Source organism: Oryctolagus cuniculus, chromosome 3, assembly GCF_051225735.1.
Source record: "Oryctolagus cuniculus isolate XC-2025 breed Fujian yellow rabbit chromosome 3, ASM5122573v1, whole genome shotgun sequence".
In the NCBI taxonomy this organism is placed as follows: Eukaryota; Metazoa; Chordata; class Mammalia; order Lagomorpha; family Leporidae; genus Oryctolagus; species Oryctolagus cuniculus.
Window position 1 is genome coordinate 183376946 of NC_142869.1, and position 18864 is coordinate 183395809.

Here is an 18864-nt window from a genome sequence, read left to right on the forward strand (position 1 = left end):
GTGAAGGGGATCTGAGGCGGGATTTCGTGTTGTTTGGCTCGGTGGGACAGACTTAAATTGCTGTAGTTGGGTCTGTGACAGTTATGTTGTGGCCAGCTGTGCCAGAACAGGAATGGCTACCAGGCAGGGGTATCCTAGTTAATGTTTAACAACCGATTTGTGGTGCTTGCCAATTGCCATGATATAAATACTCCTACTGTGGCCCATTTCAAGCTGTCAACGTGACGTCACTGGTTTGGAGTTAGGAGGAGTGGTGTCTCATTCCACGGTGCTTGTCCTGTGTGAATACAATAGACATAAATAAGCTCTAGAGCACAGTGCAAGTAAAATGTAGTGGCATAACTGGAAGTGATGAGTTTTGTTTATTGTCCTTGCTTTTACTATATTTAACTGTATACATACATAATCTAATTAGCTACTCTTTATTCATCTGGTTTTGTCTTACTTGAAAGGCAGAGTTACAGAGAGAGGGAGGGAGAGATAAAGGTCGTCCGTCACTGGTTCACTGCCAATGCCTGCATTAGACAGGGCTGCTTCAAGCCAACGCCAGCACCCAGAGTTCAGTTTGGGTCTCCCATGTGGATGGCAGGGCCCCAGCTGTTGAGCGATCATCTGCCACCTCCCAGGGTGCACATCAGCAGGAAACCAGATTGGAAGCAGTGTGTGGCGGACGCACGCCGGGCATCCCAAGCGGCATCTTAAGCACCGTGCCAAATGCCACCCCATGATTTAATTTTCTTAGTTGGCTGTGTTTGACAATAGGCTCCCAAGACTCCTGACCAGCTAACCATGGGCCTCGCTGAGCTGAAACGAGCGGGCTCCAGCGTGCCGCTGTAAACCAGGAGTGCTCCTGGTGCCATTGCTGATTTGCCTGTTTTGTGACATGGAAGTGCAGGGCGAGGGTCAGTCATCTGGATGAAGTGGGTGAGCCACACAGAGGGACAAAGCTTTTCAATGTCTGGAGCCAGAAGTTCTGCAGAGAATTCTGTTAATAATCAGATACATAAATTTGTAGATAGAAGGTTTGATTCTGGTCAAATGGAAGTTCGTACCTATCATGATTATGCTTGATAATCCAGTGCTTAGAATTGCCAATGCCCAGGGCCAGGACTGTGGCGTAGTGGGTAAAGCTGCTGCCTGTAGTGCAGGCATCCCATATGGGCAGCGGTTCAAGCCCCGGCTGCTCCACTTCTGGTCCAGCTCTCTGCTATGGCCTGGGAAAGCAGTGGAGGATGGCCCAAGTCCTCGGGTCCCTTCCCCCATCATGGGAGACCTGGAAGAATCTCCTGGCTCCTGGCTTCAGATCGGCGCAGCTCTGGTTGTTGCAGCCAATGGGGAGTGAACCAGTGGATGGAAGAACTCTCTCTCTCTCTCTCTTCCTCTGCTTCTCTCTCTGTTTAACTCTGACTTTCAAATAAATAAATAAATAAATCTTTTTAAAAAATACCAATGCCCTATACAGTTAAATTTTTTTAAAAAAGATTTATTTATGAATTATTTGAAAGAGTGATAGAGAAGAGAGGGATCTTTTAGCCATAGGTTCACTTCCCAAATGGCTGCAATAGCTGGGGTTGGGCCAGGTTGAAGCCGGGAGACAGGAACTCCATTCAGTTCTCCCATGTGGCAGGACCTAAGTGGCAGGGACCTAAGAACTCGAGTCATCTTCTGCTGGTTCCCTGGTGTGTTAGCAGGGAGCTGGATCAGAAGTGGAGCAGCTGGGTCTCAAACTGGTGCCCATATGGATGCAGCCATCCCAAGCGACCACTTAACCTGCTGCCCCAAAATGCCTGCCTGCCCAGTTTAAGAACTTCGGATGGTCTGTGAGCTAGCTACTGCTGCATCACAGATGATTCCAAAGTCCAGCTGCTTTGAACAGCAGCCGTTTGTGATTTTGCAGCTTCCCTGGGTTGGGGGGGTCAGGCATGACCAGTGGGTCCTTGGCACGGGGTCCCCTGTGGGCTGCAGTCGGGTGTGCGAGGCTTGCCACTCGTCAAGGGCTTGATGTGGAGGGAGGGTTCTCTTCCAAAGTCACGCATGTGGCTGTTGCTGAGACTTGGTTCGTGACGGGTTGTTCACTGAAGGCATCGCATCCTCACTGGCTGTTGGCTGGAGCGCTTCAGTTCCCTGCCACGGGAGGCTCTCCATAGGCAGCGCACGGCATGGTAGCCAGCTTCTGTCACATAGGAAGTGACAGAGACACAGGGACAGTGAGATGGAAGCCACAGGCTTTTTGTAACCTGATCTCAGAGGTGATGCCCTATAATTTCTGGGTATCCTTTCAGTTAGTGGCCACTTAATTAGAAGCCACTGGGTCTAACTCACCCTTTAGGGCAGGGGATTGCACAAGGGTGCAAACGGTGGGAGGCAGATGTCATTGGACACTCTTCTAGAAGCTATCTACCACAAATTGGAGTTTGGTTTTTTTAAAGCGATTTATTTTATTTATTTGAAAGGCAGAGTTACAGAGGGAGAGAGAGATCAAGAGACCGAGAGATCTTCCACCTGCTGGTTCACTCCCCAGGTGGCCGCAATGGCTGCAGCAAGGCCAGGCCACAGCCAGGAGCCAGGAGCTTCTCCAGGTCTTCCACAAGGGTAGCAAGCATCCAAGCTCTTGAACCATCTTCAGTTGCTTCCCAGCCTGTTAGCAGGGAGCTGGATCAGAAGTGGAGCAGCTGGGACCCAAACCGGCACCCGTGTGAGATGCTGGTTTCACAGGCAGTGGCTTTAACCCACCACAGTGCCAGCCCCGGTGTGTAGTTGTTGACGTCATTGTTTAACTTGAAAGAGAGACAGAGAGCAATGGAGACAGAGAGCAATGGAGACAGAGAGCAAGCTCCCCGTTACTGATTCATTCCCAGATGCCTGCAGCCCCCAGGGCGGGACCGGGCTGACACAGCAGCTTGGAGGAACTCCATCTGCGTCTCCCAGCTGGCTGGCAGGGACCCAACACTTAGCCATCACCTGCTGCCTTCAGGTGAATATTAGCAGGAAGCTGGAGTCAGAAGCCAGGACTTCATTTTTAAGTTTGTTTTAAGTTAAAACGCAGCCACAGAGAGGGAGATACAGAGAGAGAGAGATCTCCCATCCACTGGTTCACTCCCCAAATGGCTACCATGGCTCAGACTCCAGGAGCCAGGAGCTTCTTCTGAGTCTCCCACGTGGGTGCAGGGGTCTAAGCACTTGGGTGATCCTCCACTGCTTTTGCAGGCGCATTAGCAGGGAGCTGGATTGGAAGTGGAGCAGTGCCCATATGGGATGTCGACACTATGGGTGGCCGCTTTACCTACTATGCCACATCGTGGGCCCTGGAAGCCAGGACTTGAACCCAGGCACTCTGATACGGGTATGGGCTCCCACTCAGTGGCTTAACCACTGTGAAGAACACTGGTCCCTGTTGTAGCTATTTTTAAATGAAGTTTGAATATATTATTTCAACTACACTTTGGAAAATGCTTTGAGCATCTCAGTATAAAGTGTGAGGAATTATGGAATCCTGACTTATGAGAGTATAAAGGGCATGTTCTTTTGTGAAATTTAAATGTAGTTTTTGGAGATCTGAGAGGAAATTCTGAATATAAATTGAAAATGAAACTCATAAGATAAATAATTAAATGGAAAATATTCATTTTTTTTAAAAAAGATTTGTTTATTTACTTGAAAGACAGAGTTACAGAGAGAGAAGGAGAGACAGACAGAGAGACAGAGAGATGGATATCTTGCATCCACTGGTTCACTCCCCAAATGGCCACAACAAGCAGGGCTGGGCCAGGCTGAAGCCAGGAGCCAGGAGCTTCATCTGGGACTCTCACATGGGAAACAGGGGCCAAGTGCTTGGGCCATCTTCTGCTGCTTTCCCAGGTGCATTAGCAGGGAGCTGGATTGGGAGTGGAGCGGCCGGGAATTGAACTGGTACCCATTCAGGATGCCAGCATTGCAGGCAAGAACTTAACCCCACTATGCCACAACACCCAGCCCTCTGTAACTCTGTCTTTCAAATAAATAAATAAATCTTAAAAAAAGAAAGAAAGAAAAAGAAAAGCTGAAGAAGGCAACTGGGGAGTGTCTAGAACTTACTGAGCCTGAAGATGAGCTGCTGAGTCAATGCTCGAAACCAGAACAGAGTCACCTTTAATGAGCAGGCCTCCGTGTCAGCCCAGCCTCAAAGCAAGAAAGGCCGTTCCAGAGCAGTGATGGGAGCTGTAGGATCAAGTGAAAGGGCAGCTGTGCATCCTGGAGGTTGGTGCCCACGTCCCATGTCACACTGCCCGGGTTCCAGTCTCAGCTCCACTCCTGACTCCAGCTTCCTGCTGATACAGACCCTGGAGGCAGCAGTGGCGGCCCAGGTAACTGGCTTGGATCTCTGGCACCCACACAGCACCTGGAGTGAACTGGCTTGGCTCTCTGGCACCCACATAGCACCTGGAGTGAACTGGCTTGGCTCTCTGGCACCCACATAGCACCTGGAGCGAATTCCCCACCCTGGCCATGTGAGGAGTGAACCAGTAGATGGGAGTGTCTCTCTCTCTCTCTCTCTCTCTCTCTCTAATACATTGAAAATACTAAGGGCTGGTGTTGTGGCATGACAGGTTAAGCCACTGCCTGTGATGCTGGCATCCCATAATGGGCCCTGATTTGAGTCCCAGTTGCTTTGCTTCCAATCCAGGTCCCTGCTGATGTGCCTGGGAGAGCAGCAGAGGGTGGCCCAAGTGCTTGGGCCCCTCACCCATGTGAGAGACCCAGAAGAAGCTCCCGGGTCCTGGCTTTGGCCTGGCCCAGACCTGGCTGTTGTGGCCATCTGGGGAGTGAACCAGCTGATGGAAGATCTACCTCTATGTTTACCTCTCCCTCTCTGTAACTCTGCCTTTCAAATAAATAAAATAAATATTTTAAAGAATAATAATAAAAATGGAAAGGAAGAATTTTTCGAAAATCAAGTTGAATGATTTTTGCACATCCAAGTTGCAGCGTGTAAATTTTGGTCGCCTTCTCATTCTAAATCCATTTGCTACAGGAAAGCTCTTCTTTTTTAAAAAAGATTTATTTACTTATTTGAAAGGCAGCATTATAGAGAGGCAGAGACAGAGAGAGAGGGATAGAGACAGAGAGAGAGGGATAGAGACAGAGAGAGAGAGAGGGATAGAGTTGTCTGCCATCCATTGGTTCACTTCACAGATGGCCGCAGTGGCAGGAACTGAGCTGATCCGAAACCAGGAGCCAGGAACTTCCTCTGGGTCTACCCACATGGGTGCAGGGGCCCAAGGACTTGGGCCATCTTCTGTTGCTTTCCCTGGCCATAGCAGAGAGCTGGATGGGAAGAGGAGCAGCCGGGACTCAAACCTGCACCCATATGGGATGCTGGCGCTTGCAGGTGGTGACTTTACCTGCTGTGCCACAGCGCTGGCCCCATACAGTTCTCTTAAAATCTAAGGAAACAATAGTGTCCTCGCAGAGCCTTCTCTGTTGGCTGGCTGAGGAGCTGTAGGTCCTTTATCCACTTCTCGGGTCACGTGGATCCAGGTCTTTTGCTTGCCTGGTTTTCCCCTTTGAGAAGAGTTCTTTTTTTTTTTTTTTTTAAATCAGTTTCCTTGTTCAATGTAGGCACCAGGTTAGAGATCATGAGAGGGCTGGTAGCTTTGACTTCACACTGCCGATTCACTTTTAAAATCAGAGACATGATGCGCGCAGATAGCTTACATTCCAGTCATTTCCTCTGAGTTCTTCTTCCTGTGCCCTGCTGACGGCTGGGTCTCCACGGTGTGCTGGCCCCCACTCTTCATCCTATCACACTATGAAGATTTCGCGTTTATCCAAATCAGAGCTGATTGTATTAGGCACTGCCCAGATTCCAACCTTTCCAGTCTTTTGGAGTGCTGATGCTACGCTTGATCTTAGCTGAGAGGCTGAGAATCCACTGGCTTCCTGATCCTGCCAGCTTCTGGCTTTCCCTTCTCATCACAGACCCTCTGACCGTTGATCGGCCTACAGTCAGGATCCACGCGGAAGTTGCTAATGACAAGTTGACAAGGACAGGGTAGGCACAGAGCCCTGTGCAGGCCACTGGGGACCCCTTGCAAGTGAGCAGCCCTTCATCAGTCAACACTCCCTGGAACAGCATCGTTCACCTGGACACAAATCCACCTCGCGGCAGCCCGCGTGGTTCTGCCTTGTGCAAGGGAGATCAGTGACGTGCTTTGAGCAAACATTTTGCTCAGGTTAAGCTGTCAGATTCCAGCAGATCTGTTGCCTTCATACATCACGGTTTAAAAATCCCCCTTCTTCAGCTGTTAGGTAGTTGGTGCCACACACTACCAAGGCTCGAGTACGTGGGAATGTTCTAGTCTACCACTCTTGAGTGAGACTATGCTAAAGGAATGCTGGGGCCTTGCACGCATGGAGGCCACTGGTGTGTGTGTGTGTGTGTGTGTGTGTGTGAGTGATTATGGTAAAGAGCACGCAGTGAAATTTCCCGTCACCCGTTTTCGGGTGTCACTTCGGTGTTGTGCAGCTGTCACGGGCACCTCGTCCCAGACAGAAGCCCCCGCCCACTAAGCAGTGGTTCCCCTTTCTCCCCTCGCCCTGGCCACTACGTGGGTTGCTTACTCCGCCCATCTCCCATAAGCGGGGTGGTGCGACGTGTGGCCCCTTGTGTCTGTTTGCCCCGCTCGCCGTGTGCCAGGTGCATCCTTGCAGCACGCGTCAGGACGCAGGCTCCGACGGTGGTGGAGGGACGTAGGACTTCTCACCTCTCCGGGGTGTGAAAGCAGCAGGCCTTCGTGGAGGCCGTACCTTCTGCGGTTTGAGTTCTGTTTCCCGACTGGTGATGCTCTGCAGGACCCCCTTGCCCGGTGCCGACAGCAGTCACAAGAACGCAGCTGTTGCCCTGGGCCGTGTTGCTGAGCTGCTCCGGAGGGGCTGCGGGTCCAGTGCTTTCGACTTGGGACATCTGCCACTGGTGATGGGTTTGTGAGGACCCAGCCCCATCTTAACTTAGGGGCATCTGTTCTCCGTTCCTTTTCATGACTGAGTAAGGTTCCAGGCGTGGGTGGGCCACGTGCCGTTCATCTAGCCGTCAGCGGCTGCACAGCTGGCTTTTGTCCACGTCCTGGCTCCTTGGATAGTGTGTGATGGAGGCCATTTCAGAACTTGAGCTCAGCAGAAAGAGCTTTTTCCTTCCATAGGAGCTTTTTTTTTTTATTTGACCGGTAGAGTTAGTGAGGGAAAGAGACAGAGAGACAGAGAGAAAGGTCTTCCTTCCGTTGGTTCACCCCTCAAATGGCCGCCATGGCCGGCACTGCTCTGATCCGAAGCCAGGAGCCAGGTGCTTCTCCTGGTCTCCCATGGGGTGCAGGGCCCAAGCACTTGGGCCATCCTCCACTGCCCTCCCGGGCCACAGCAGAGAGCTGGACTGGAAGAGGAGCAACTGGGACAGAATCTGGCACCAATATGGGATGCCAGTGCCGCAGGCAGAGGATTAACCTGGTGAGCCCTGGTGCCGGCCTCTCCGTAGGAGCTTTAACACCCTGTCTCACAGTTGTGAAGTCTCAGCCTCCAGAGCACAACAAGGGGTCCCATGCAGCCTCTACCAGTGTTAATTAGCGAAGGCTTGTCCTCAGAAGGCACATGGGGACTGGCATTATGGTGTAGTGGGTAAAGCTACTGCCTGTGGTGCTGGCATCCCACATGGTCTCCAGTTCGAGTCTCAGCTGCTCCACTTCTGATCCCTCTCCCTGCTGATGCCCCTGAGAAAAGCAGAGGAAGATGGCCCAAGTACTTGGGCACCTGCCATCCAAGTGGGAGCCTCTGGTTCCTGGCTTCAGCCTGGTCCTGCCCTGCCACTGTGGTCACTTGGGGAGTGAACCCGCAGATGGAAGATCTCTCTCTCTCTCTCTCTCTCTCGTCTCTCTCTCTCTTCTCTCTCTCTCGTTCTCTGTAACTCTGATTTTCAAATACATAAATAGATCTTAAAAATAAAAAGAAGCCACATTGCAGCATGAGAGGGAGCAAGGATTATGGATGCCACAGTTTGAAACTGAAACACATGGAACAAGAATAGCTTAGGGAGCCCTGGAAGGAATTTCATTGGTCACTAACTTCAAGGTTGTCCCCGGTTCCTTAGTGAGGTGAAACTGTAGATGACACAGGGTTCCTTGAGGGTTTGTTGCATGGCCTCAGCTGAAGGAAAGTGTGTGTGCACCCAAGGGTGCTTAGGGGCAGCTGAACACCAGTGGATCTTCTTGTCCTTCTGAAGTGACAAGTGGCAGAAGCCCGTCCTCCTTTAGGTATTAGACATCCTCATCCAGACCAGGCAGCCCTGTCCGGGCAGGGAGCAGGGCTCCCGGACGGCTCAGAGACACTAGTGCAGCTTGCCTCTCTATGAAACACTCTCTCAAGCAGGCTCGCTCCTGCTTGGGCGAGCTACCCCTGCGCCTCGCGGTGTGGGACTCGGCTCAGCAGCGCTGGTGTCACCGGAGAACGCTCAGCCCCATCTCAGGCCGCCTCTGTCAGTCTGCACTGTAAAATGATCTCCCACTTGGGGTTGGCCTTGTCGTGCGTGGGTTGAGCACGGCTTGTGATACCACCGGGTAGGAGTGCCAGTTCTGGTCCTGGCTGCTCCATTTCAGAGCCAGCTCCCTGCTGGTGCAGCTGGGGGCAGTGGAGGATGGCCCAGGCACCCGGGCCCCTGCACCCACGTGGGAGTCCTCTGGAGCGCTCCTGGCTCCTGGCTCAGCCTGACCCAGACCTGGCTGTTGCAGCCATTTGTGGAGGGAACAGTGGTTGGGAGATGTTTCTGTTTCTGTGTCACTCCCTCTCCTGTTGCTATGCCTTTCAAAATCAAGATGTCAATCAATCAGTCTTGAAAGTGACGCGTTAGTCGGAGAAGCTCCGTGCTCTGGTCACCTTGGGCTTCTTTTGCTGTCTCCTTCAGCGTGAAAGCCGCAGTTCGTCAAAGAGCCCGTGCGCATGGTGGCTCTGCCCCGTCTCCTGACCTCTCTGGTGTCCTCCGTGGTGCACCCCTGGCCTTTTCCTCTCCAGCCCTGCTGGCCTCCTGGCCAGCGCTGGAACTCACGCGCACACTCCTGCTCCAGGGCCCTTGCACCTGCTCTCTCTGGAATGTTCCTCCTGCATTCCCACATGGCCACCCTCATCACTCTCTTTGGTCCTTCGGTCACTTTCTCAGTGACCTATCCTTTCGCGGCAACACATCCCCCGCCTCCAGGAGACCAAAGGGGCACTCCTTTGACATTTGCCTGGATTGAAATTTCTTTAGACCGTAACCACAGATGAGGTCAACCCATGAGCATCTTTTTTTTCCCCCTTAACTTCTTAGAGGTCAGAGCTGCACCCCTAGCTCCTTGAAGAGGGCCTGAGATACGTTGGTGGCAATGAATTCTCTTGAATTTCCAGTCTGATAACTGGGAAATAGGACAGAAAGTCGAGTTCAGCGAGCTGTACTGGCTCTTGCTCATCCCTCCCTTTCATTGCCTTTCTTGTTCAACTTAGTTTTAATTATAGAAATAATACATGCACATAGGAACATTTAAATGAGGCAGCCACAGAGGAAACCTCACAGTCCCCGCCCCTACCTTTTCCTTTGTTCTCCTCCCCGGAAGCCCCCAGTGTCAGTATTTTCTGTTTTAAATCTTTATGCTGGTTTCTGCAGAACCTAACATAATTTGCTTATGTTTTTGTTTCTCTTTTTACCAATGTAGAGTATGCCTATCAATTTCCTGCTATAAATATGAAGAATTTAGTGTGTCTATAACATTACCTATTTTCCTTAATTGATTTTTACTAGATATATTATTTTAGTTTTTTTAGTTTCTCTATGTTGTATGTATTTTACTGAAACTTTCATTTTGGGATTTATCAAATTCAGTCAGATCCTACTGACTCTCTGCTATGATAGATAAAGAAATTGGCACACATGGGCACTTCAGAAAGTCCATAGGAACTGGAATTAAAGATAAGTTTACTTTGGTGCAAACATTTTTCGAAATGAGTAATACACATTTTTCACGGATCTCTTGAAGACTTTCCATATGCATGGATTTCAACAAAATACATTTTTCTTGCAATTCCATTTTCCACAAACTTTTCAAAATAGCCTCAATACTTTCATTTCCTTTCTTTTCACATCTACCTCTCATCAAGGTTTATAATATTTATAATTTGTTCTACAGCCATAAATATACTTTTCTGTGTTTTGACTACAGATCAAAACTAAGAATAAAAATCATTTTTAATAGTCATTATAATATCATGATTATTTAAATGTTATTCACCATTTAGTCACCAATGATTGGTTGTATGGAGAAGGATGTAATCCAGTATCATTAAAATTTTGGAACTTAAATCACATAAACATCAATATATTTTAAATAATTTACTTATTTGAAAGGCAAAGTAGTAGAGAGAGGGAGAGAGGGAGAAAGAGAGAGGGGAGGGCAGGGAGGGAGAGAGAGGGAAGGAGGGATGAGGGAGAGGGAAAGGGAGGGAGAGAGAGGGGGAAGGAGGGAGAGAGAGGAAGAGAGGGGGAAAGGGAGGGAGAGGGAGAGAGAGGGAGAGAGAGGGGGAGAGAGGGAGGGGGGGAGAGGGAGAGTCTTCCAGCTTTAATGGTTGCCACAGCCAGGTCTGGACCAGGCAGAAGCCAGGAGCCTGGAGTCCCATCAGGGTCTCTTGCTTAGGTGGCAGGGACCCCCGCCCTGGGCCGTTTTCCGTTGCTCCTGCAGGTGCATCAGCAGGGAGCCGGATCAGAAGTGGGGCAGCTTGGACTCAGCCTGGTGCTCCATGTGGCAAGCGCGTGTCGTTAGTGGTGGCTTCGCTGGCTTGCTGCAGTGCCAGACCTGTACACATCAACATCTAACATAGCCTCTGTGTTCCTTTTCTCTTCCTTTACATCTAGGTTAGTTTTAGGTACTTCTGGTATACACCTCTGGTACTTCATGCCATTTTATTTCTTGGAGTCTTTATTTTATTTTTTCTGTAAATTCTGTCTTTTCTGAAAACTACTCACACAATGTTTTTATGTAGGGTTGATTCAAGTAAACTTCCTAAATTCTTACAAGTCCAAAAATGTCCCTGTTTGAGCCTCTACTTGATGAGCAGTTTGGCTGCGCCTGAAACTCTAGGTTCAAAGTCTTTGCTTTCCAGAACTTGGAAGCCCTGATTGGTACGAGACCTGTGCACTCCAAGTGAGAGTGGCATGAAGTACAGGAAGTGTCGGTATGCCCAGCATGACCTGGAGGAGAGATTAGAGAGAACTCTGCGTGGTCGTTGGCCCTGCTGTCATCACCTTTAAATTCCTAATACGTTTTGAACAAGGAACCCCACATTCCCATTTTCATAGAACCCTACAAATTACAAAGTTGGTCCTGCTTGGAAGTTTTTCAAGGATCTACCAATGTCGGCAAGTCAAAATTCAAAATATTTTTAAAGGATTTATTTATTTGAAAGACAGAGTTGTTTGAAAGGGTGGGCAGAGGAAAAGGGAGATCTCCCATCCTCTGGTTCACTCCCCAGACGACTGCAATATCCAGGACTGTGCCAGGCCAGAGCCAGGAGCCTGCAGACCTCTGCCTAGGTCTCCCACGTGGATGCAGGGGCCAAGCACCTGGATCATCTTTCCCCGATTTCCCAGGCCCATTAGCAGGGAGCTGGATTGGAAGTGGAGCAGCCGGGACTCAAACTGGCGCCCTATGGGATGCTGGTGTTGCAGGCTGTGGCTTAACCTGCTGTGCTGCCATGCCGACACCTCAAATTAATTCTTATTGCTTGATGGATGACATACTTTCGTTTGCCAGAAACTCCTGATGTGTATTCTTTATTATTGTTGTTATTATTAATTAATTAATTAATTAGAAAGAGTTACAGAGAGATATAGAGACAGAGAGAAAGAGATCTTCCATCTGCTGGTTCACTCCCCAAACAGCTGGAGCTGAGCCGATCTGAAGCCGGGAGCCAGGAGCTTCTTCCAGGTCTCCCACATGGGTGCAGGGGCTGAGACACCTGAGCCATCTTCTACTGCTTTCCCAGGCCATAGCAGAGAGCTGGATCAGAAGTGGAGCAGCCAGGTCTTGAACTGGTGCCCATATGGGATGCTTCAGGCTGGGGCATTAACCTGCCGCACTGTGGCGCCGGCCCCTAGACCTGAATTCTAAGATGTGACCAGGTGTGGTCTTGTTCACTGCTCGACATTCAGCGGGTTCTTACCCTTAGAAATCATTCACCTACTTGTTAGGCTTAAGGAATTTTTTTCCCCTGTTGTATCTTTTAGTCCCCTGCTTGCTTTCCTACCCCCTCCCCCCCATTTAAAAACTTTACTTTTAAGAATTTATTTGAAAGAGGTTGACAGAAGCAAAGATTTTCCCACCCACTGATTCACTCCCTGAAAGCCTGCAACAGCGTGAGCAGGCCAGACCAAAGCCGGGAGCCAGGAGCGCAATCTGGGTCTTCACGCAGGTGGCGGGGCCCCAGGGATCACCTGCTGCCTCCCAGGGAGCACCCAGCAGGAGGCTGGAGTCAGGAGCAGAGTTGGTATGGAAATCCTGGCGTGCCGGTATGGACGTGGGGACATGGGGGTTGGTATGGAAATCCGGGCGTGCCGGTATGGACGTGGGGACATGGGGGTTGGTATGGAAATCCGGGCGTGCCGGTATGGACGTGGGGACATGGGGGTTGGTATGGAAATCCGGGCGTGCCGGTATGGACGTGGGGACATGGGGGTTGGTATGGAAATCCGGGCGTGCCGGTATGGACGTATGGACGTGGGGGTTGCAGGCAGCATCCTAACCACCGCTCCCAAGTCCTGCAACTACCCCCCCCCCTGGGAACACTTAGGTGGTGTCGACCTCCCTTCGTCTTCCATGGCTCCATTTTTCTCTGTTGACTTACATTTCTTTGCCTGTTTTCATTATCTTTTGGAAGATATCCTAGGTTTTATGTTCAGAATCACTAATTTTGTATGTAGCTTTGTTCATTCATTATTCAGCTCATTCACTCTTTAAAAAATAAGTTTTAGCAGTCCTATTTTAAGACTTATTTCAAAGGCAGAGTTACAGAGAGGGAGAGAGGCAGAGGCAGAGAAAAATCTTCCATCTGTTGGTTCACTCCCCAAATGGCGGCAGTGGCCAGGACTGGGCTAGACAGGAGCCAGGAGCTTCCGCCGGGTCTCCCACTCAGGTGCAGGGCCTTCCTCTGCTGCTTTCCCAGGCACATTAGCAGGGAGCTGGATTGGAAGTGGAGCGGCTGGGACTCCCACTGGCACGCATGTGGGATGCTGGTGCTGTGGGCGGAGGCTTTATGCCAGTGCTGTGGGCTGTGCCACGGCGCCGGCCCTAGGCAGTCCCGTCTCTCAGGTTCTAGACTCCGAGGAGCTGGGAAGGAGTTGGGAGTCTCCTTTCTCTCAGCAGCTTCCTCTTGTTGCCTGAAATTTACTCACATTTCTCTGAAATTATTCATTAAAGTGAAGAAAAACATTTTTTCTGATGTTCCAGAATTATGTTTTTCCAGTGTGAGCGGTTTCTCTTTGTGTTTGTTTTTCATGTGAATACTTTCTCACGATGTTTCCTCACATGCCTTTTTGTCTCTTCCTATTCTGTTTGTTGGTGGCTGGGTTGGGTGTTTTCCACATTTGGTCAGCATGGCTCTCCTCTGATTGGGAGCTCTGGTTAGGGGTTTCGGTAAGCAGGAGAGCAGTGTGTCCAGGCCTTCTCCCGTCTGCCACGTGGCAGTGTGCCCACAGGCTGGGGATCCACTCAGTTGTCAGAGTGCAAGGGCTTTATTCTGGTAAAATGCAACTGTTCTTTTTTTTTTTTTTAAGCAAAATGTTATATATATATATATGTGTGTGTGTGTGTGTGTGTGTGTGTGTGTATTTTAAATATTTATTTGAAAGAGCAACAGAGAGGGAGGCAGGGTGGGGAAGAGAGAGGGAGAGAGAGAATCTTCCACCTGCTGATTCACTCTCCACATGCCTGCAACACCTGGGCCTGAGCCAGGGTGAAGCTGGGTCTCACATGGGTGGCAGAGGCCCAAGCACCTCCCAGGATCCGATCCGCCTCAGCAGGAAGCTGGACGGGAAGCAGAGTAGCCAGACTTGGGCAGCCCTGACTGGTACAGGCCTTTGGGGAGGGAGACGGTCTGTCTCTGCCTTTCACACAGAATGAGAACAAACAGGAACCACCTGTCGTAGTATCACAAGGGCACAGTCAATAAGTCAAATAGACTGAAAGGCTTATACTGAAGCCCCTGCCCTCTCCCCTCTCGATTCCTGCTCTGCTGGCAGCCATGTTCACCTCTTAGCCACTGCTCTGTCAGTTAACTCCACACTTCCGAGTGCGAAAGTTCTATGGGGCTCTCTCCGTTTCTCCAGGTTGAACACTGCCCGTTCCTGTCGCTGTTGCTGGAGAGTTAACTCTCTCCCCGCGCGCATTCCCTCTTGTCCTCTCTCTCGGTCTTCTAGCTACAGGGACAGTATGCCCTTGGTTGCTGTAAATTGTGAGTCAGGGTCTCAATGGAATTCATGACAGAACAGTTTGGTGTACTGGGATCATATCTATTCTGTTACAACTTTCATTATTCTAAAGCTAAAATTGATTTATTTTTTTATTTGCCTTTTTTTTTTTTTTTTTGGACAGGCAGAGTTAGACAGTGAGAGAGAGAGAGAGAAAGAGAGAGAGAGAGAGAGAGAGGTCTTCCTTTCGTTGATTCACCCTCCAAATGGCCACTATGGCTGGCGCTGTGCTGATCCGATGGCAGGAGCCAGGTGCTTCTCCTGGTCTCCCATGGGGTGCAGGGCCCAAGCACCTGGGCCATCCTCCACTGCACTCCCTGGCCACAGCAGAGGGCTGGCCTGGAAAAGGGGCAACCGGGACTAGAACCCGGCGCCCCAACCGGGACTAGAACCCGGTGTGCCGGCGCCGCAGATGGAGCCTTAGCCTAGAGAGCTGCAGCGCCAGCCTATTTGCTTATTTTTCTACACATTCATTAATTTCCCCCCAAATATTCCAGTATAGCCAGCGGGCTCTCATCAGTTATGTTTTTCCCTAATATTAGAAACACCACTTCAGACAGGCTGTCAGATCCAGTGGCTTTCACACTGGAGACCCTCTTCTGCGGTCCGTGTCGTCCCTCCGTCCTGAGGCCTCTCCCCCAGGCCGCCTCCTCGTCCCAGTCCTGGGACTTCCATTTACCATCCTCCCGTGTCTTATAAATCTTAGCGGAAGTTCTTAAGTAGCTCAGCATAAAGTCACTCTTCCTTGAATTGTACGTCTAATTCCTGGCCTCTGTCGTAATCCCTGTGTGTAGGTCATTCTCCTGATAGAGCCAGGACAGCTTAAGCAAAGTAGCCAACTTGGTCAGATACTGTGTAGTTGACGTTACAATAAACTGTATATTTGACGTGTGCCACAGCACAGTAACAGACATCCTGCACTGCCTGCAATGCCTGCCTCGTGTCCCTTTGTCCCTGTGTCTCCTGGCCCAGGGAAGGTCATCCTACCCTTAGGCCCCAACCCAGTGACAGAGGCTGTCCTATGTGACTTGTTCACAGACGTTTTAGGGGGGACTTAAATTCTAAAGTCTATTGTTGCTTTGGCTCCACATACAACCTGGGGTCAGCTCTCATCTGCTCCTCTGACTAGCTGCGTACTCTGGGGAAGCCAGATCTGATTTCCCACGCCAGCCCAAGTGCCCTAACATCACCTGCACCGAGGTGGTTGCACAGGTTAAAGGAGAGAATGTGGACAGCCGGGCAAGTTCCTGGTGCACAAATGCTAGCTCTGTTCCTCATTCTCTACTCTCTTGTCTTTGATTCCACTTCCAGCAGCTTTCTTTGCATTGTCAGCTGGTTTTACCATTTCCTCTGGACAACGGAGCTTTGTGTGTGTGTGTGTGTGTGTGTGTGGCAGGCACATTCTTTCCCACGTGGCCACACATGGTCTTTGTCTGGCACCACCTCCTTCCACCTGTTCCATGCTTTCATACTTCTCACTGGTCTCACTTTCAATACACTTAGTCTAGTTTCAGACAGAGGACCTTTCTAAGTGGGTCAAGTCAATACTTAGTCCCAAGTCCATATTTTTTGGTGCAGAGTATTTTATTTTTAGCTCGAAGACATCTACCAATAACAGAGCTGAGAACAAACAGAAGTTAAGCAGTTTTGCATTATTGCCTGTCAATACTATACCATCTGCCCCAAGCACCATGCCTACACCTTCCTTGTTCTTGTTCTTATTCTACATATAGATGAAAGAGTCCTTTGAGTTGTCCTTAACTATCTTTGGCAAGACCCAGCTCCTCCTAGGCCTTTGTCTTGCTGACACCTTTTATACAAGTCTGTGCTGCAATTCTGTATTTGTTCGTGCTTGATGTCCCTTTTTCTAAGTCCTCTGGAAATCTTGGCTTTTCAGGGCTCCCTCCTTACTTCATGATGAACTATTCACTCACATTTTTGTTCCTGTAAATCACTATTTTATTAAAATGCAGGAACTATTTTTATATTTCGTTGAGTTTCTTGATGGCATCAAGCATAGTGCCTTATATGAAACAAATTGCGATAAAATCTTGTTAACCCAACTTACTGTTGTTGCTACATGATAAAGTGATTGCTTTTCGTGTACTTGTTAAAATCATCTTGAAAACAATGTGTTCTCAAACCTGGGAACTCAAACATTTTCTCCATAACTTGTCCTAAATATTAAGGCTGTCTATACATCAATTACTATTTTTTAAAAAGCACAGCATTTTTAAATGTGTATCTGTTTTCATATCTGCAATCTGGAGAGAGAGAGAGCGCGAGTACAGAGGTCTTCCATCCACACCCCAGATGACTGCATTAGCCAGGACTGGACTCAGGCTAAAGCCAGAGCCTCGAACTCCAGCTGAGGCTGCCATGTGGGTGGCAGTGACCCAGTGCTTGGGTCATCATATGCTGCCTCCCAGGATCTATTAGCAGGAAACTGGGTCTGAAGTGGAAGCAGAGATGCCAGGACTTAAACCGGCACTCAAGTATGGGATGCAGACATACCAAGAGGTGGCTTAGCCTGCTGTGCCACAATCCCTGCCCAATATTAATATTTTTTTTGACAGGCAGAGTGGACAGTGAGAGAGAGACAGAGAGAAAGGTCTTCCTTTGCCGTTGGTTCACCCTCCAATGGCCGCCGCGGCTGGCGCGCTGCCGCCGGCGCACCGCGCTGATCCGAAGCCAGGAGCCAGGTTCTTCTCCTGGTCTCCCATGGGGTGCAGGGCCCAAGCACTTGGGCCATCCTCCACTGCACTCCCGGGCCACAGCAGAGAGCTGGACTGGAAGAGGGGCAACCAGGACAGAATCCGGAGCCCCGACCGGGACTAGAACCTGGTGTGCTGGCGCCGCTAGGTGGAGGATTAGCTTGTTGAGCCACGGTGCCAGCCCCAAATTACTATTCTTTAAAAAAGATTTATTTAGGGACTGGAACTATGGTGCAGGGGTTAATCTTCCACCTGTGGCCCCGGCATCCCATAATGCACCAGTTCTAGTCCTGGCTGCTGCTCTTCTGATCCAGCTCTCTGCTATGGCCTGGGAAAGCCGTGGAAGATGGCCCAAGTCCTCGGGCCCCTGCATCCACATGGGAGACCCTGAAGAAGCTCCTGGCTCCTGGCTTCGGATCGGCCCAGCCCCAGCCATTGCACCGTTTGGGGAATGAACCAGCAGAAGGAAGACTTCTCTTTCTGTTTCTCCCTCTCTCTGTGTATAACTCTACCTCTCAAATAAATAAAATCTCTGAAAAAAGATTTGGGGGCTAGCTCTGTGGTGTAGCAGGTAAAGCCACCACCTGTGATGTCAGCATCCCATATGGGTGCTGGTTTAGGTCCTGACTGCTCCACTTCCAACGCAGCTCCCTGCTGACTCACCTGGGAAAGCAGTGGAAGACGGCCCCAGTGCTTGGTCCCCTGCACCCATGGGAGCCCCACTGGGCCATCATTTGGTGTCTTCTCTGATATATTAAGGAAGCTGGGTTGGAAGTGGAGAAGCTGGGACTTGAACTGGCGCTGTGATATGGGATGTGGGTGTCACAACCCTGGCCCCCTAATTGCTATTTTTAATTACTTAAGCAAAAGATAGCTGGAATTTGGAACTCGATCTCCAGCACTGTGAAGAAATATATTCAGTGGTATTTTACAGCTTTGTGCCAATGGAAAACAAAACTAAAATTTAAATCACTTTTGGTTTAATGTTCAATTTCTTAATTAGGACCTATAAAAGAATAAATCTGTGAGGCAACACAATTTAGTTGTAACTAAACCTACAGATTTTTAAGACTTAAATTAGTTAATCCTAGGGAAAATATTTGCAAGATATAAATGATGCTTTTTAGAGACAATGCACAATATCTGAACTTCTTACATTTATACTTAATGCTGAAGTTTTCAGATCTCAAAAGAATTGTCATTTGTATTCAACTTAAAAGAGTCTTAGTGCTTTTAAAATATTTTATTGATCAAAAGGAGTGACTGACTGTTGATTGCTACCAGTCAGAATTAGAGATGAATCATTCCTGAAATAAAAATGATAAATTAAAAACTTGTCCAGAATTTTGTTACAGTATTTATCAACTTTGTCTGTCTATCTCAGACATTGCTGAATACATGCTTCCTTCCTGGTTGAAAAATATTTGTGGTGCTGACCCTCTAGGGCTTTTGCTGCTTTCTCTCTCTGTCTCCTAAAAACCGCACACTTCAGTCACATTTACCAGTAAGTTCTGCCGTCTTTATTTGGTTTGCTTTTTATAACATGAAAACCAAGCACTTAACATTAAACAAAGAAATCAGCTTGGGATGTCTACATCCCATATTAGAATTCTAGTTTGATTCCCAGCTTTTCTGCTT